Source organism: Orcinus orca, chromosome 1, assembly GCF_937001465.1.
Source record: "Orcinus orca chromosome 1, mOrcOrc1.1, whole genome shotgun sequence".
In the NCBI taxonomy this organism is placed as follows: Eukaryota; Metazoa; Chordata; class Mammalia; order Artiodactyla; family Delphinidae; genus Orcinus; species Orcinus orca.
The window spans coordinates 41,122,864-41,143,086 of NC_064559.1; the positions used below are offsets into that span (position 1 = coordinate 41,122,864).

The following is a 20,223-nucleotide window of genomic DNA, read 5'->3' on the forward strand; positions in this document are numbered from 1 at the left end:
CACCAGGGAAGCCCCGAGGGTTGTTTTGATAAATGAAAAGTCTGCAGCCTTCTCACAGCCTCACCACAGAAAAAGGGAAGCCAGACAGAAACTGAACAACTGGACCACAGCAAGGCCTGCCCAGCAGGGAGCTGGTGAGACAAGGAGGACCTGCCCTGGGCACCCAAGGCTGGGGCAGGATGAGGCTGTGCAGCGTCACCCGTTCACCCGGGGACCACATTAATGTAAGACGTTAACAATGGGGGAAACTGGGTGTGGGGTATGTGAGAACTCTGTGCTAGCGTTACAACTTTTCTACAAACTGAAAACTCTTCAGAAGGAAAAGATTTATTAAAAAAAAAAAAAAGTCAGCCTGATCTCTAAGCTCTGCGAACTGAGAATTTCGTTCTCCTTTACCAAGTGTGGATTTCTAACACATCTTTTCAAGTAGCTTGGCAGCATCTTGGAGCTTTCAGTTACTAACTGTGTGCCAATGACAAGTGGTTCCTTAAAGGAGGCCCATCAGGGGTCCTGCCAGGCGCCTTCTCCAGCGGCCTGTGAAACTGTGACACTAACGGTGACAATAATGTAGCTACCCTTCTGGGGCATTGACTGCGTACCAGCCGAGGCACAAGGCACCACAACCTGAAGACCAGATACTATAATAATCTCTGTTTACAGATGAGGAAACCAAGGGTCCAGGGGTTAAGTAATTTGCCAAGTTCGGACCACTAGAAAATGCCAGAACTGACCTTGGCTTTGCTTCTGCCCGACTCCAAAGTCCGTATCCTAACCACTGCTAAAGAAATAAAGCGGCACTTATTTTAATATATTTTCTAATTAAGAAGCCTCTCCCTACCCCAGCCCAGAGTATACTGTATTCCAAACCCACACACTCTGAGTTCAAGGAACCTAAACCCATGGGCCAAGGTATGGCTGCATTCCCCAAAACACTGTGTGTAGACCATGTGTGAGAGCCTTCCTGGAGCAGCCTCCAGGCTTTCCCAGGCTCTATCAAATATTGGTGAAGTCCTGTGTCTCCAGGAGCCCCTAAGGGCCCTCATGCCACCATCAGCCCTGTGAGGGGAAGAGGACCAGCGTGACACTGTCATGCTTGTGGGGGACACTGTCCCCCTTCCTACCCAAATTACAGGGCACATGGCAGGGTGGAGACAGGACCAAATCCAGACCAGGGCTGCAGTCATCAGACTGCTGCACTGCGTGACATTCTCCAGAAGCCACCTGGGCAGGGACGCCAGGGTGACTTCTGTGCAGGGCCAGGTCACCTGCCGTGGGCATGCGGGGAAGAAAGTGGCCTGTAAGATTTAGATATAGGCATTTAATACAAATATACCAGCACATGCTTGGACATGATTTTTAATGGTCTTGTATCTTCTGACCACCGAGATGAAATGGTATCACGAAAAATCAATGCCCATGGGAGGGAGGAGTTGAGGCAGATACCCAGGCTCCTGGGTGTGCAGGCCTGCACATGATAGCACCATCCACGGAGATAAGGAGGAGGGAGGGGCAGCTCTGGGGAGGAGCTCATGCCGAGCCAGACGTGGAGCCTCTGAAGTGCCTGTGGCCATTCCACTGGGGATTCTGACACAAGGCAGATAGATGATCCGGGAAGGAGATGCATAGAGATATGGGGTCAGCAACAGGTAAATGGTAGTGGCAGCCACAGATGTGGGCGTAGATGAGGTGGCCGGGAGGGTGGGGCAGAGTGCAGGGCAGAGCGAGGTGAGCGGAGGGTCACAGGTGGGCAGACACCAGCCACGCAGCGCGTGTGGTGACAGAACTCTCTATCTTCATGACCTTGCAAGCCCCAGTTCTGACGAATCCGAAACCAGCCAGATTCTGCCTATAGTCACTAAGTTAGGCATGGTGCCTGGAATTGAAAGTAGTTCCCCAATACATTGTTTTATGTAATTACTGGCTGCTGCCTTCATTAAGATCTACTGATCAAAGCGTTAAAACTGAGTTTATTGAGCCTGATTGAAAGAAAGAAAATTAGAATATAGAAGAGACTTAGAGATGCCCTCCTTCTCCGCAGTACAATCACCACACACAGCGCAGTGATGGGCCTTGGGAGGAAGTGAGGGGGCGGTAGGAATGCTGGCAGCAAGGCAGGAGAAAAGGCCCAGAAGCAGCAGCAAGCGGTGTGGGGTGACACTGCAGCAGCTCAGCCTGGCCCAAGTGGGTCCATGTCCGGAAGTGACCTTCTTTCCTTCCTGCACCACACAAAAGAGGTGGCAGAGAGGCGGCAGTGTTGAAATTTGCACGCTGCACAGGAAGCACCAGAAAGGGAAGTCTGCAAGGGGAGCATCAGCCTTTTTGTTCCTCTGGCCACTCTTTTTTTTTTTTTTTTTTTTTTTGCGGTACGCGGGCCTCTCACTGTTGTGGCCTCTCCCTTTGCGGAGCACAGGCTCCGGACGCGCAGGCTCAGCGGCCATGGCTCACGGGCCCAGCCGCTCTGCGGCATGTGGGATCTTGCCAGACCGGGGCACGAACCCGTGTCCCCTGCATCGGCAGGCGGACTCCCAACCACCGCGCCACCAGGGAAGCCCTCCTCTGGCCACTCTTGCTCTTGCCGGCAGTGTAGTGGGCTGGGCTCAGGGAGGCAGCCTCCCAGGGGAGAGCTGGGTCCTGGCAGCACCTGGGGGATGGGGCTTGCACCCTGGCCCCCACCAGGCCCTCCGCCTTGTCTGCCAATCCCAGGGAGCAGGTGCAGCTGCTCTGCTGGTGTGGTCTGAAGCCCACTGCCCTGGGGACAAGCACCTTGACCCACCTCCTCAGCGGGTCTTCTCATGGTCTTACTTTCACACTGCCTGCAGCATATTTTCCTTACAGACTTAAAAGTCATGTCAACAGACCACCTCCAGAAACTAAAGAAAAGGACCTACTTTTGGAAATTGTGCCTGGAAGCCCAGCTGCTAAATATACCTCTGTTATAAGTTGAAATATGTCCCCCCCAGAAAAGATACGTTGAAGTCCTAACTCCTGGTACTTCGGAATGTGACCTTCCTTGGAAATAGAGTCCATAATTGCGGATGTAATTAGTTAAGACAAGGTCATTTCAGTGGGCCCTGATCCAATATGACTGGTGTCCTTATTAAAAGGGGAAATTGGGAGACAGACAGGCACACAGGGAGAATGCCAAGTGAGGATGAAGACAGAGAAATGTGATGCTTCTACAAGCCAAGTCACATCAGAGATGCCTGCAGGGCTTCGCTGGTGGCGCAGTGGTTGAGAGTCCGCCTGCCGATGCAGGGGACACGGGTTCGTGACCCGGTCCGGGAAGATCCCACATGCCGCGGAGCAGCTGGGCCCGTGAGCCATGGCCGCTGAGCCTGCGCGTCTGGAGCCTGTGCTCCGCAACGGGAGAGGCCACAACAGTGAGAGGCCCGCGTACCGCAAAAAAAAAATTATATATGTATGCCTGCAAACCACCGGCAGCCAGGAGAGGGGATGGAACAGATCCTCCTCTCAGGCCGTAGAAGGAACTGGCCCTGCCCACAACTGGATCTCAGACTTCTGGCCTCCGGAGCTGTGGGACAGTAAATTTCTGTTGCTTAAGCCGTCCAGTTTGTGATACTTGTAACAGCAGCCCTAGTAGGCAAGCACACCTCTGCCCAGATTACTGCGTGGTCAGGCCACCAGGCCCCACCTCTCACACCTGTGAAAAGGTGACTTCTTTTGAGAAGGAAAGGAGGGAGCTGAGTGTCCCAGAACAGAATCTTCTGGCTTCTCTATTCAAGTTTCTATTCCAGATTCTCAACAAGTCACGCTCGGCCCTCTCCAGAGCCTGTCCATGAGTCTCTGCATTTGGTCGTTCACGTCTTCATTCATCCATTGTCCATCTGTTTATTCCTTCAGCATGTCTTTCTTGCCCACATCCTGTGTGCAAACTGCTGTTCTAGATGTTTGGCAACAGTGGGGAACGAGGCAGACAAAAGACCTGTCCTCACGGCACTTTCATACGGTCAGAGGACAAGACATTAGTCAAACAGTGCTGAAATCAGGGTTAGTTCTGACAGTGGTAAGAGCTGCAATGACAGAAACAGCAATTAGCTGGGGTCTTGTTGTCCCAGCTAACCATGACCCTGACCCCCACCTGCTTCCACCAATGGAAGACAAGCATGGCTCAGTTATAGAGAAGCAGCCTCGTAGCGCTGTGAAGGGTCTTGCCGATCGTGAAAGGCTGTGTGTCTTGCGTCCAGACAGGGATGTTAGTTTGTGTCTGCCCCATCCCTACAGCCGGGTATTTTGGGAGAGGTGCTTTCTAGCCAAGGTGGCAGGGACACATAACTCCTGCAGTGGCTGGATTTCCTAGATAAAGACCATGAGGTGACAACACCACAGGGTTGTGAGAGACTCGGGTGGTCTTTGCTGGAGGTTGGGGGCCCTAAGTGTAGTTCAGGGCAGTGCAACTCGAAGGGTCACTCCCGGGACCACTAGTGCCGCTGGCCCCAGATCTACTGAATTAGGACCTCTGGCGTGGGGACCTCAGGAGTTGCCACATGCTCCCCAAAGACGAGAAACACTGGTATCAGGTACAAGCATGGCAGTCCGGACAAATGGAGTCCAGCGTGAGAACTGGCTCTCTGCTTTCTGAGGTTTAGTTCCCCTATCTTATAAGGGCATAAAAATAGCATAACTTCCGGTACCGACTTCTGAAGTTATGCAGAGGGTATTAACTAGTGCATGTAAGTGCCTGGGACCTGGCACGAGTACAGTAAACAGCAGCTAGTTTTTCTTTCATTATGATGTTGTTCTCCTGTCTGCATATGGAGAGCAGGCCTACCTACCCTAGCTTTGGAGCATTGGGAGTTGGTCAAAAACCTCAGCGTGACCCGAGGAGGCCTCTCTTGAACAGGCTGTCTGGCTGGCCAGGTGCTTTTTGCCACCCAGCAGGACTGGTGAGTCTGCTTAGCTCACTGTCTTGTGACCCTGAGGGCTTATAGGCAAGAGTTGTCAGGAATCTGGCCTCGACTTGCTCTAGGAAGTATGGCCTCAGATAAGGCTACACACGCATGCTGTCATCACGAGACCAGACAGTGCAAAATCAGTGCCTGGTGCAGGATCTGAAGAAGGAAGGCTGTGGGCACTGGAGGAAGAGTGGATGCAGGAGGGCGAGGTGATAAATAGGTGTGTGTGAAAGGGGAGGGAGCCATGGATTTCCCGGGAGGAGCCAGACACCAGGCAGGGTGGGAGCACAGTCTTGGTGTTCATGTTGCCTCTTTGACTTCTTGGTTAGGGCCCTTTAAGCACCTCTGTTCAGCTACCCAGGGAGTAGGAGGTTGCTTAAAGCTGTAATAAAGCCCTGTGCCTGAACCAGCTCTGCCACTGCTAGAGACAGCTGCCCTGAGCAGTTAAGAAGAAAACCACGGGAGATGTATGCACACACTGAGCTAATTTCCGGAATGTGCATGTCCTGCCCCGCCCCACTCTTCTGCCGGGAACTTTTAACTGGGTGATGCTGGAGGGGCCCCTCATGGCATTACGACTCCCAGGGCTGGCCGCACGGTGCAACTGGGCAGAGACCGGCCAGCCTCCTCTGGCACAGGGCGGGAGGCGGGGCGCACACACCTCTTCAGAGGACGGAGGCCAAACAAGGCTCTTCCTCAGCTCCTTCCAAGGATTCTCTGGGAGGTAATCTGGTCGCTGGGCCACCATGCCAAGGTCACCCTGCCCCAGAGGGGGAGCCACAGCCCAGTTTGAAGTCCTTGCCTGCTAGGACACAGCCCTGGAGCGGCTGGGATGTGGCAGCCTCACCTGCATGCACAGGTGGCACCTTCCTGGTCTGTTCCTGACTTAGATTTCCCTCTGCAGTGGGCTTCCCGACCCTAATCCCACCCCAAGCCCTGCAGAGATAACCAACAAGGCTCTGGCATATTCCATGGTGTGCTCTCCTGCCACCCCACCCCACCCAGTGAGGCTCACAAAATGGGGCGAGAAGGCTAACACCCCAGCAAAAGATATGCCAGGCCAGGGGCAAATCAGAGAGAGAGAAAAACCGTCATCTATTCCTGTTGACCTTACATTCAGGTATGTATTTTTGCCAATGATCCCGATTTTTATGACATGATTTATATGTCTTTTTGTTATCTGGATTCTTGAAAAACCACCTAAAATTGTTGATGAAAGACATCTTTTTTAGTGGTAGTCCACTCCTTATTTCAAAGCGGGTGAAATATAACTATGGGAAGAAAATGATCGCCAAGGCAGGGCACAGTCATGTCTAAGATACATGGAGAGTGCTGGGGTCTTGGTGAGTTGGCCACTGTGCCCCTTCAGCTTCGGGCCCTCTCTCCCTGCCCCCCTCTTCCCCTAGTCCCTGCCCACAGAGGAGGGTCCGATGCTCCTTTGCTCCTCCGGGAGCCCTGCAGAGGCGAGGGAAGAAGGTGTCCCACCTCCTGTTAGCCCCACCCCTGCCTCCATTAAACAAGGCTTCTTGTCACACCGTCCTCACGTAGCCTCCTGCGGCCCTCCCTGCCCAGCTCGTCCCAGGGTCTGCCATCCTGAGGCTCCCAGACCTTCTGGCTCTCTCCCCTCCCCACACAGGGTTCTTTCCTCTCTGTCTTCCTCTGTCTGACCCGAAGGCCCCAGCATCCTGTTGCATCTGATGCCGTCTTCCACTGAGAGCCCTGCGTGGACTGCCCACTCCTGCTGGTAATTACCCCCAAGCCTGAATCTGCAGCCATGCCCACATCCGTGTGATGGCCTGGAAAGCCTCGGGGCTTCAGGCTTTTTGTGTGTCGCTTCTGTTCTGAGTGGCGGTTAAGCACAGTGCCGGATGCCGGCGCCTGCCCACGTGGGTGTGGGTCTGACACTTACTGCGTGCCCTTGGGCACATCTTCTCACCTATTTTTGTGGTTGTTATTTTAATTGTGGTAAAACATACATAACTTAAAATTGACCATTTAAACCATTTTTTTAAATTTATTTATTTTTTTTTTGCGGTACACGGGCCTCTCACTGTTGTGGCCTCTCCCGTTGCGGAGCACAGGCTCCGGACGCGCAGGCTTAGCGGCCATGGCTCACGGGCCCAGCCGCTCCGCGGCATGTGGGTTCTTCCCGGGCCGGGGCACGAACCTGTGTCCCCTGCATCGGCAGGCGGACTCTCAGCCACTGCGCCACCAGGGAAGCCCCATTTAAGCCATTTTTAAGCGTACAGTTCAGCAGCATTAAGTACATTCACATTGTTGTGCAAATCACCACCACTCATCTCCAGAATTCTTTTTGTCCTGCCAAACTGAAACTCTGGGAAATTCTGTACCACATGAATGCACCTTGAGGACATTGTGCTAGGTGAAGTAAGCCAGTTACAAAAGGACAAATGCTGTATGATTCCACTTATATGGGGGTCACTAGAGTAGTCAAATCCATACAGACAGAAAGTGGAACGGTGGGTGCCAGGGGCTGGGCAGAGGGGGAAGTGGGGGGCTGTTGTTTCATGGGTACAGAGTTTCAGTTTTGCAAAATGAAAAGAGTTTTAGAGGTGGATGAACAGCAATGTGAATGTACTTAAACACTATCGAGCTGTACATTTTAAAAAATGGCCAAGATGGTAAATTTTATGTTGTGTGTAATTTACCACAATGAAAAAATCTTAAACTAAAAAAAAAAAAAAAAACCCAAAGCTGGAAACTCTGTACACCCCTCCCCTCTTTCTGCCTGAGCTTCCTCATTTGTAAAATAGGAATCATCATGCTACCCAGCTAATAGGGTTGTCATAAGGATTTGCTGGGTAATATATATAAAGGTTTCACATCGTGCCTGGCCATCTGAGTGCGCTCGTGTCAGCTATTATCATTATTAATGTTTCAGGTTGAGCAGGGCAGGAAGGGGACGAATCCGAAGATCTATTTTTCAGAGAAAGGGGACGGAGATGGCAGGATGACATGGTGGAGGTGTGTTTTGGGGGAGGGGAGTCTATTCTGGGACGTTGGGGATAGGCCCCTCAAGAAGGAGGAATTCCTCAAGGCTTGTTGACCTGAACATCTGGGTCCCAGCAGAACTACCAACATCTCCCAGTTATGTAGGCTCTAATCATTTTAAGCTTATGCACAGCAGGCTGGAATTTCTGAGGCTTTTACCTAGCAAAAGGGTGAGCTGAATTCAGTTTTGGTACAAACCAGATAAGCCGAGTGCAAGAGAGTTTTCTGAATTTCTTAAGAGAATAAACGACCTCCAAGTCCTTCGGCAGGTCTTTCTGGGAATACGGTGGCAAATTGTCTCACCTTCGAGTTGAGTAGATAGATCCTCATAGCAATTTTAAAACATGTATTCATTTTAAAAGAATTACGACAATATAAAATGTAATGACATTTAATAAACAACTCTACTGACAGGAAAAAAAATCACACCCTTGTGAATCCAGGAAGTATAGCCCCCAATTATATTGGGGTCCTACCCCAGGGAATCCTTGGTCCTGGACTCTGCCCCCCACGCTGTCCCCCCTCTGTGACTGCAGGATGGCAACTGAGCAGAGTCCCCCAATGTTGTGGAAAGATCCAGCTGCAGATGGGCAGCAAAGACTAATGAGGGGTTTTACAGCATCTGCTGGCCCAAATGTTTTCTGACATTTGTATTAACTCTCTTGGGCTCTCGCTCCAAGGCCTCTAATGACCTCATTTCCCCTAACTTTCCCCTCTGGCCGGCCTCAGGCAAGCACAGCTGTCTCCTGAGGGAGGGACTGGCGAGTGGGGACCACAGCCTGCTGCTCTTACACCCAGTGTCCAGGGTGTGAGCGTGGATGCGGTGGGCTTGCATGGCTGCCTAAGAGTAAGAGCTGCGGGACCCCTCAGCACCTCACCCCTTCCCGCTGCCCTCCGTCCTCAGGCAGTGGCTGCAGCAGTAATGCTGGGAGCGCTGGAGACATTGGTTTTTCTTCTTTCTTCTTTTATAGCTTTTTGAGGCTTAATCGACATACAATAAACTGCACCTATTTAAAGTATGCACTTTGATAAGTGTGACATATGTAAACCCCATGAAACCACGAGATAATGAACATATCCACCCTCCCCTCCAATTTCCCCCCTCTCCCTCCATACCTCCCTAATCCTCCCCAGGCAGCCATTGATCTGCTTTTTGTCACTATAAATTCATTTCATTTTATAAAATTTTACATAAAATTTTACATAAATGGTACATTATATACTTTTTTTTGGTCCAGATTCTTTTCACTCAGCTTAATTATTTTGTGATTCATTCATTGTTGCATATATCACTGGCTCGTTCCTTTTTGTAGCCGAGTAGTAGTCCATTGTATAAACACCATAATTTGTCCACCTAACGGATGATGGGCATTTGTGTACAGGTCTTTGTGTGGACATATGCTTTCATTTCTTTTGGGTAAATGGCTAGGAGTGGAAGAGCTGTATCACATAAAAGGTACATGTTTATTTAAGAAACTGTCTCACTGTTTTCCAAATTGGTTGTACCATTTTACATCCCCACCAGCAGTGCATGTGAATTCCAGTTGCTCTGCATTCTTGCCAGCATTTGGCACTGAAGGTCTTTTTTTTTTTTAATATATTTATTTATTGGCTGCATTTGGTCTTTGTTGCTGCACGCAGGCTTTCTCTAGTTGCGGCAAGCGGGGCCTACTCTTCATTGAAGTGCATGGGCTTCTCATTGCGGTGGCTTCTTTTGTTGCACAGCTCGGGCTCTAGGCGCACGGGCTTCAGTGGTTGTGGCACATGGGCTCCAGTAGTTGTGGCTCACGGGCTCTAGAGCGCAGGCTCAGTAGTTGTGGCGCACGGGCTTAGCTGCTCCGCGGCATGTGGGATCTTCCCGGACCAGGGATCGAACTCATGTCCCCTGCATTGGCAGGCAGATTCTTATCCACTGTGCCACTTATTTTTTAATTAAAAAAAATTTTTGGCCACACTGTGCAGCATGCAGGATCTTATTTCCCCAACCAGGGTTCGAATCCATGCCCCCTGCAGTGGAAGCGCAGAGTCTTAACCACTGGACAGCCAAGGAAGTCCTGGCACTGAAGGTCTTTAATCACAGACATTCTAATAAGTGTACTTTGTGGTTTTGATTTCCATTTCCCTAACTAAAGATTTTGAGCATCTTTTCATATGCTTATTTGCCATCTGTATATCTTCTTTGGTGGAGTGTCTATTTTTAACATTGGGTTGTTTGTGTCTTTATTATTGAGTTTGGAGAATTTTTAAAAATATAATTTAAACATGAGTCTTTTATCAAATATATGCACTGCAGTCTGTGACTCGTCTTTTAATTCTCTTAATGGCGTCTTATGAAAAGTACAAAATTTTGATTTTAAGAAGTCTAGTTTATCAATTTTTAATTTTATGGCTCACGCTCTGGTGTCATGTCTAAGAAATCCTTGCTTAACAGAAGGTCACAAAGGCTTTTTCTCATGAGTTCTTCCAGATATTTTATAGATTTGGTTTTACATTTAGGTTTATGATCCATTTTGAGTTAATTTTTATATATGCTAAAAGGTATGAAACCAAATTTACTTATTTGCATATGTATATCCAATTTTCTCAGCACCACTTGTTCAAAGGCTATTTTTGCTCAACTGAATTGCCTTTGCACCTTTGCAGAATATTACTTATGCATTGGCTTCTAGGACTGCCTAACAAAGTACCACAAACTCGATGGCTTAATACAACAGAAATGTAACTCTCTCCCAGTTCTGGAGGTCAGAAGTCCAAAACCAAGGTATTGGCAGGCAGCACTCCCTCTGGAGGCTCTAGGGGAGAATCCTCTCTTGCCTCTTCCAGCTTCTGGTGGCTCCAGACATTCCTTGGTTTGTGGCAGCGTAACTCCAATCTCTGCTTCTGTCTTTACCTGGCCTTCTCCCCAAGTATCTCTGTGTCTTCCCTTCTTCTTATAAGGATAACTGTCATTGCGTTTAGGGCCAATCCTTAATCCAGAATGATCTCATCTTAAGATCCGTAACTTAATTACGTCTGCACAGACCCTTTTCCCAAATAAGGTCACAGTCACAAGTTCCAGGTAGACATATGATTTTCATGGAGGGGGACAGGAGTCACCGCACTACTGACACCTATGTGTGGCTCTATTTGGTTACTATAGCTTTATAGTAAGTCTTTTTTGGGGGGCTGTGTTGGGTCTTCATTGCTGCCCGTGGGCTTTCTCTAGTTGCTGTGAGCGGGGGCTACTCTTCGTTGCGGTGCACTGGCTTCTCATTGCAGTGCCTTCTCTTGTTGCGGAGCACAGGCTCTAGGTGCACGGGCTTCAGTAATTGCAGTGCATTGGCTCAGTGGTTGTGGTGCACAGATTTAGTTGCTCCATGGCATGTGGGATCTCCCCAGACCAGGGATCGAACCTGTGTTCCCCTGCATTGGCAAGCGGATTCTTAACCACTGCGCCACCAGGGAAGTCCTATAATAAGTCTTGAAATCAAGTAGTGTTAGTCCTCCAACTTTGTTCTTTTTCAAAGTCGTTTTGGCTATTCTAGGTCCTTTGTATTTTCATGTGAATTTTGGAATCAGCCTGTCAGTTTCTACAAAAAAGGACTAGTGGGATTTTGGGGAGATTGTGTTGAATCTATGTGGGGAGAATTAACAGCTTAACAACATTGAGTCTTCCAAAGTATAACCAAAGTATATCTCTCCATTTATTTAGATCTTCTTTAATTTCCCCCAGCAATGTTTTATAGTTTTTAACATACAGGTCTTTCTCATCTATTGTCATGTTTATCCCTATTTCATATTTTTTGATGCTATTGAAAAGGATATTGTTATTTTAATTTCAATTCTGTTTGTTCACTGATAGTGTGTAGAAATCCAATTGATTTGTGGATATTTACCTGTATCTTACAATCTTACTAGCCTCACTTATTAGTTTTAGTGACTTTTTTATAGAGTCAGTCAGATTTTCTTCATAGATGATCATATCATCTGAGCATAAAAACAGTTTTACTTCTTCCTTTCCAGTTTGGATTTCTTTTCTTTGCCTTATGCATTGGTTGGAAACTCCAATGCAATGTTGGTAAGAGTAATGAGCGTGGACATTCTGCTGTGTACCTGATCTTAGGGGGAAAGTATTCAGTCTTTCACTACTAAGTATGATGTTAGTTATAGGTTCGGTGAGCAACTGTCCCAGATTTCCCAGAACTGAGGGATTTCCTGGGGTGTACCACTTTCAGTGCTAAAACTGGGGTAGCCCCAGGCAAACTAGGACAATTGATCACCTAATTGTGGGGTCAGTTTCAACGATTTTTTTCTCCTTATCATAGGTTGTATTTTCCTATTTCTTTACACTAGTGGTAATTTTGTTTTGGATGCCAGACATGGGGAGTTTTACTTTGGTGGGTGCTAGATATTTTTGTATTCATATAAATGCCCTTGAACTTGTTTCAGGATGCAGCAGTTTTATCCTTTCAGGTCTTTAAGATTTGTTAGGTGAGATGAAAGCAGTATTTAGTCTAGCGCTAATTGTTTTTCACTACTGAAGCAAGACCCTTCTGAGTAATCTCCCCATAAATTATGAATTTCTTCCCTGGGTAATTTGATAGTTTCAGACTTGACTGAAGTTGACCTCTACTGTACCCTATTTGGAGAATATGTATTAAATAACAGCATCTCAGAGAAATGGGAGATAGAATTTGGAGACTAAGATATACCTTTAGAAATAAGATTGAAATAAAACTCTGAGGATTTAGGTGACATTATTCTGAATGTTTTGGCTTACTTATAGATTTCTGCATTACCTTTCCTGAAATCAGCTTCAGAAGGTCCTTATCAAGATCTGTTACCTCGAAGTTTATTCTACCAAAACCTTGAAAAGAAGGACACATCCTTAATACTACAATACCTGAGACAGAAGTATAAGTGTGGGAATATTATTCTGTACTTTGTAGTAATGGGGATGGAAACTGGGAAAATAAAATAAAAAATATAAAGTCAAAAAAAATTATGAATTTTTTCAGTCTGGTGGGAGTAGGAAGTATTCCCAGCCCTGTGTGAGCTCTGGGCACTCTTTCCTTCATCTTTTTGGGTGGTTATTTCCCCAGCCACGGGTAGTTGCCTTACACACATATGCTGATCTGCGCTCTGCTGAAAATTTGATTTCCAGGGTTTTCTCTGTGTAACTCTCTCCTCTTAGATACTCTCTTGTATGTACTATAGCTGCCTGGGTCTCCCCAGACCCCCAGCTCCTTCTCCCCACTCATAAATACTGCTGGGTTCCACCTCGGTTCCCCTTCCCTGCACTGTGGCTTAGACATTCTCTCAAGGCTGTAAACTGGGGCATCTCTTGGGTATCACTGACCTTTGTTGCCTGATGTCTGGTGTCTTAGAAGCCTCATTTCCTATGTCCCTCCATCAGGCTAGGAGCTCCCAGGAGGTGTTATGCTTGCTCTTATCAGGCTGGGTGCTGCTCAAGCACAGGTAAGACCTGAGCCTCCTCCTTCCTCTTTATCCTTTCTTCAAAGCATATTTAAGTCCATCACATTTTACTGCCTGGTTATTCTCCCCCAAATACCCGTTTGCTTTCATGTGTCACAAATTCTGCTTCAATCCCTTCAGATTGCCCTTTCTTGCCTTGATTGTTCCTGAGGCCACACATCCTCCAGGAAGTCTTCCTGGATGGAGTGAGATAAATGATGCATCTCCTTGCCACACCATCTGCCCATGAGTTTATGAATCCTTTTTCCCTTGTTTACCATTGTCACAGCAGCTCCTCAGAACTCCCATCCCCAATCTGCACACCTTCAAAGGGTGCCCTGCACTTGCATTCCCCTAGAGTCGTGCAACACTCAGCCCTAAGGAAGGGTTTGAAAGCAGACACTCCATGGGCTTCCTCATTTCTAATCTCCAATCACATCATCGCTCTGCTTGGAATGCTCTTCTGCACATTCTCCTGTCGAAATTCTACTCAAGTCCCAGTTAAATGGGCCCTCAGTGAAACCATCCCGGGTCCCACAAGGTGTGGTAGTGACTTCTTTCTCTGCCCTCCCATGATCTCCTCAGAGTCTGCCTTTGAACACTGCTGGTTGTGTCCGGGCCTTTCTCCCTGACTAGAGTGTGCCTTTCATGAAGACAGGGGCCATGAAATACTCATTTCTGTATTCCTGGCTCTTAATACAGAGCCTGGCCTGGCAGGAGCTCAGTGATTGAGGAGTAAATGACCAGATGAACTGAGGTCAAGTGGAAGCTGCAGACAGCAGACATCCTCAGCCCTTCCGGGAAAGTCTCGGGTGTAGCAAATCAGAGTTCTTTAGGGGCTGAAGGCAGGCTGAGGAGGGGGGCACTTTGGGCCATTAGGGTACATGGGTCAGCTCCGGGCAAAGCCAGGGGAGTGGCAAGACTCAGTTCAACGTCCAGCCTGCCGTGTTGACATCATCATGTTGCTGGACATTAAAACCTTGTAGAGGAATGCTCAGTGAGTTTATGAAAGAGGACACCCACCACGTTCACCTGCACATGCTTGTGTGTGTATAGGGACCACTTAGGCAAACGCAGGAATTACCACACAAGGTCACATCCGCATGTAAATGCGCAGATGTGCACTTGGATTGCCAGGCGTGTAGAGATGCACGCGAGGCTTACATGAACACACACACACACATACACACACACACACGCACAGGCTCAGCAGTCTTTGAGAGCCCACGGAACACAGCGAGTGTGATCACAGTTGTTAAAGGGCAGGGAAGTGAGAGCCCGGAGCATGGGCTGTCTCCTGACAACCAAAGCCAAAGGATGCTTGGAGGGGCTGAACACTGAACGCCTTCTTTTCCTCTTTTCCAGAAAGTAGTCTGGGACTTTAGCTAGACCCTTGCAGCTTTGCCCCCGTAAGGAAACACAGCGTCTGATGCACAGCAGCTGGAAAGAGCAAGGGTGTGTGTGTGTGTGTGTGTGTGTGTGTGTGTGTGTCCTCTGCCCAGGAGCTCCCCAAGGGCAGGGAGCGTGTCTTCTACAATGAGGCTGAGCCTGTCTTGAGGGAAGACCCTGCCTCCCTTGGGCTCCTCCCAAGGGAACGGGCATTGCTTCCTCCTCACCTTCCCACATCTGGAGGGCCCCGGAGCCGTGGTTCTGAGCTGGGTTTCTCAGTGACTTGTTGCACACTCTCCCCTACAGATCTTGGGAAATCCTGGCTGCCGAGGCCCCAGCGAGCCACCAACCTTCGGGAGTCAATCACTGGAGGCCTGGGCAGTGATTCTGTTCAGTCCCCGCTGCAGGGCCCCCAGGGCCGGTGCGCTCAGGTGTCCTGGCAGATCGGAATCGCTAGGGAGTTGTAGAGAACCTGAGGTCTCCTCCATAATTTACATCCTTGCTCCTCCCTGGACGGGATCACATGGCCCCGGACAAAGTGGGTGAACACTATGCCGGGGGAACCTGATCTCCTAGGTCAGGTAACAACAACAAGGCGAACAATGCAAGGATTACCCTGAACTCTGGCCAGAGCTCAGGGAGATCCGGAGCCGGAGCCGGCAGGAGGCCAGTGACCTGACAGGGCCGCTTAAGCTCTGCAGTGGCCTTTCACTTGCCGGGGGTGGAGGGTAATTAGGGAACAGGAAGCTGAGTGCTCTGGGAGCCTTAGGAGAAAGAAGGCGGCTCTGTTTCGCCCAACCTCGCTAGCCTGTGGGGCTGCTGAATGAGGTTACTCCGGTGTGCGTGCCTCACTCCCCACCCTGTCTCTGCTGTTGACCAAACTGGAGTGTCTGCTGATCGTGCCTGTTCCTTGTTCTCTACCTGTGCTCCGGGCTCATCCCCTCCCCGTGTCCCATGCCTTGGTTCTCCTGAATCCGCACCCTTCTCTCTCCACTGGCTCCATTCCCTCAATGTATAAACACACCTGGGACTTGGGTATCTTAAATTCCCCTTTGTCCCTCCAGTCACCAGCCCCCTTCTCTCCTTCCCTTCTTGGATCAGCCACTGGAAAGACACTGAGGGCAACATGCCCTCCACGCTGCACCCTGCCCACATTCCACTTGTCTCCACCTGCTCCACTGACACAGAGACACCCCCATGACTTATATACCCACAAACTCTCCTGGGCACCTGAATGTTCCACAGGCAGACTCTGAACTTGTTATTCATTCATCAAACGTTTGTAAAATACTTTCTTTGTGACAGACATTGAGCAATAAGGTGAGTACAATGAGGGTTAAAGAGCTTATTTGATGGTAAACCAACCCTTACTGATCTGATTATTAGGGAATGTAACTGAAATCTGCCCAGAATGTTATGAGAACCCAGGGAAGTGCATCAAACTGGGAAGGGAGGAGCAACCGGTCATAGTAGTCTTTCTGGAGGAATTGGGTTGGAACTGAGTTTTAAATGATGTATAAGAAGTGGGTAGAAGAAATTGGGATTCTGGCTGCAGGACTCTTTCAATTTTAAGTGACAGGACTAACTTAAGCAAACCAGGACTATATAACTTGGCCGACCAGGTGAAGTGGCTTCATAGCCTCAAAAATAGAACCACCATATGACCCAGCAGTCCCACCACTGGGCATATACCCTGAGAAAACCATAATTCAAAAAGCGTCATGTACCACAATGTTCATTGCAGCACTATTTACAATAGCCAGGACATGGAAGCAACCTAAGTGTCCATCAACAGATGAATGGATAAAGGTGTGGCACATATATACAATGGAATATTACTCAGCCATAAAAAGGAACAAAATTGAGTTATTTGTAGTGAGGTGGATGGACCTAGAGTCTGTCATACAGAGTGAAGTAAGTCAGAAAGAGAAAAACAAATACTGTATGCTAACGCATATATATGGAATCTAAAAAAAAAAAAAAAATGGTACTGATGAACCTAGTGGCAGGGCAGGAATAAAGAGGTCGACATAGAAAATGGACTTCAGGACATGGGGTGGGAGGGTGAAGCTGGGGCGAAGTGAGAGTAGCATTGACATGTATACGCTACGGAATGTAAAATAGTTGGCTGGTGGGAAGCAGCAGCACAGCACAGGGAGATGGGTTCAGTGCTTTGTGATGACCTAGAGGGGTGGGGTAGGGAGGATGGGAGGGAGGCTCAAGAGGGAGGGGATATGGGGACATGGGTATGCATATGGCTGATTCGCTTTGTTGTGCAACAGAGACTAACACAGTACTGTGAAGCAATTTTACTCCCATAAAGATGTATTAAAAAAAAAAAAAGCCTTCAGATCTGCTGCTCTTCTTGTCTCTCCCTCTATGTTGGACTCATTCTCTCCTAACCAGTTAAGCTTCCTCTGTGTTTCAGTGGGCAGAAGGAGCATGGCCACAGGAAGTTCCAGGCTTACATCACTTCAGTTTGTTGGCCCCACAAGAAAGAGAAAACTATCCCAGCACCCATATATGAAATCCCAGAGAAGGGCTCTGATTGGTCCAGATTGGGTCATGTGCCAATCCTGGACCAATCACTGAGGGCTGGGGTACTATGATTGATGAGGCCTGGATCTCCTGCCCAATCCTGGGGCTGGGGAGCAGGATACTGTGATTGGTAGCTCCATCAGGGCCACACAGAAAGAGACAGGGGAGGCAAGCCAAAGGAGGGGATACTGAAAACACAAAAACAACAATATTCGTAATAGAGAACTTTCTAAACAGAGAGAATCGCATGTACAAACCTGTACAACAGCCATGGAATGTGCCTGGGAATTACTAGTAGTTTCCTATAGCTGGATCTAAGGATGAACTTGGATGAGTGGCAAGAAATAAACCTAGAGAAGAAGAAAGAATTTGGGGGGCCATATGTGCTGAACAACAGAGTTTAAATATTATCCTAAAAGCTATGGAGAACCTTGGGAAAATATTATATCATGTATTTATATGATCAGATTCTTATATTTGGGAAAAAATCCTCTTGGCCCTAAAACTGTTCTTTTCTTCCTATTTCAGTTAATGCCATCCCCATCTTGCCAGTTCCACGAGCTGAAATCTGGGGAACTTGGGGCTGTCTGTCTCCCTCAGCCAAGTTCTCCCTGGATCCCCTCCACATTCGCCATTCCTTTCCATTCTATGACACTGTCTTAGTTCAGGCCCAGGTCTGTTCTTGCAAAGACTACTATGGTGGGCCCTGCTAACTTAGACCAAGGCATCCACTCTTCCACTCTTCCAGGGAGGTTTCTGTGACCCAGCCCAGGCTGGGTTAGACCTAGTTCTCTCTGCTTCCATCCATAGTACACACCCTGCTCATAGCAGTCATCTCTGCATTGTAACTGTGCACCATCTGGCTCTGACCATATGCTCTGTGTACATAGGCTCTGTGGATGCCTCAGGAGCATGACCCTGTTTTTCATTTCTTACCCCAGCTGCGCTGATGGTGTCCAATACACTACAGACACTGGGTAAATATTTGTTGATCAATGAAAAGACAAATGAATAAATGAATCCCACCTCCTGCCACTAAGGCAAATTTAAACGCACCCATAACTGAAAACAAAACAAAAAACATTGTAAGGCCTTAGTGAGGTTCTTGAAACAATGATGTTTTCCCCCTGAATTTCCAGTGCTCATGCTCTGTTTTCTCTATCGTTCCAGCTCCTCTTTTCACTTTCCCTCTCTCTATGGAACCGTGGACAGGGAATGTTGCCTGTAAACAAAGAAGGTTGCCCGTCATCTCAGTTCTACAAGGATCAAGCCTTTAGCCACTGACCACATGCCCTTAAGGGAATTCAGGATATAGAAAAGCAGGACGCATTCTGTGCTTTGGATACGGGCCCTAGATAGTTAAGAGGCAAATCTAAGGAATAATTTCAAATGATCCCAGATTCTTGCCTCTTCCCGTGCATAGAAAAGTATTAAAATCATTAATTCGAGATGTCTGTTCTTTGTGATGAGCAATAATCTTTAGGTGTTCAACTACACGTTTGTTTGGTTTTTTTCCAGCAAAAAAACTCCTCTATATCCTGGCTCCTCCCTTACCACTTCAGAGCAGTTCCTCAGAGCTACCTGAGAAGCTGTAGTCTCCTGGGCTATAGTCCTCAGCAGGTCCCCAAATAAAACTTAACTCACAACTTTTAGGTCGTGCGTTTTTCTTCAGTTGACAGAACTTTCTATCTTGTCTATCACTGCACGCTGAAGTCTGCTCTGTGTGTGTGTGTGTGTGTGTGTGTGTATACAGGAAATGCTTTGTAACAAATCCCCCCAACCATTAGTGGCTTAAAATATTACACACGCATTATCTCAGAGCATCTGTGTGTCAGGAATCTGGGCACAGCTGAGCTGGGCCCTCTGTTTCAGGGAGTGTCACCCAGCTGTAACTAGGTTTCTGGGGCCTGATCCACTTCCGAGCTCCCTTACATGGGTGGTGGCAGCGTTCAGTCCCTTGCTGGCTACTGGCTGGGGGCCACCCTCAGTTCCTTGCCAGGTCAGCCTCTCCACCATGGCAGCTGGTTTCATCAAAGTCAGCAAAAGACAGAGTCAGCTACATAATTTTTTGTAACCTAATCACAGATGTGACATTCCACCACCTTTGCTGTGTTGTATTTGTCAGAAGCAAGTTACTAGGTTCAGCTCATACTCAAGGGAAGGTTGTGAGTACCAGGGGATGGAATCATTGGGGACCATCTTAGGAGTCTGCCTGTCACAGGGTGTAGCCATTAAAATCCTGAAACTGTTTGAATGTCACCTTTGTTCTTTCATACTGAATAAAAACAGAGCTCCATCAACACTTTTGTGTTAACCCCCTGATTAAATAAATTTATTTATTTAAATAAATACTTTGCTGTCTAACATTAAATTGAAAACCAAATGATTTCTAACTTTGTTTACTGACCTCCTTATTGGCAAAGTGAGCTGACATATCTTTTGGGGCTAAGATGATAATTCAGAGTGTTGTGATTGCAAGCAAGAGGGCTAATAAGTTGCCTCCAGTAACCGAGCTATGGGAAGGGCGTAGGGACGGCCGCAACAAGACCTGCAGCATCACCAGGCCTCTCTCTGCACACCTTGTGTCTGCATTGTCCCTCATGGCCACCCACAGCTCCAGGCTCCCTCTCCCAGCCTGGCCAGTAGAATAAAACTGAGACTCATGCTCTCAGGCCTTGAGGTCTAAATTGCTAAGAAGAGGCTCTGTTTTCCTCAGTTTGAGTCACATGCCCATCTCTGGACCAGTCAAGGGCAGTCAGTGGTGGTACCATGGCGCTCAGTTTGGGGCGGGTGTTGGGTCCCTGGGCAACCCCTGTGCTGGGGAGTGGTGGTTCTGTCAGAGCGTGGCTGTCTCCGTGGCAGCACCACATGACTGGAAGAGGCCAAGCCAATTTGCTGGAAGAGGGAGGAGAGCGGG

At 48.3% G+C, this 20,223-nt stretch overlaps 1 long non-coding RNA gene across 1 annotated transcript; it reads left to right on the forward strand.

Moving 5' to 3' along the window:
• Window positions 1-3,430: 3,430 nt before the first annotated feature.
• LOC117203452 (uncharacterized) lies at window positions 3,431-12,852 on the forward strand. The gene is made up of 3 exons (XR_004486223.2): window positions 3,431-5,133; window positions 5,818-6,033; window positions 12,691-12,852. It is a non-coding gene; the product is annotated as an uncharacterized LOC117203452 (long non-coding RNA).
• Window positions 12,853-20,223: the final 7,371 nt, after the last annotated feature.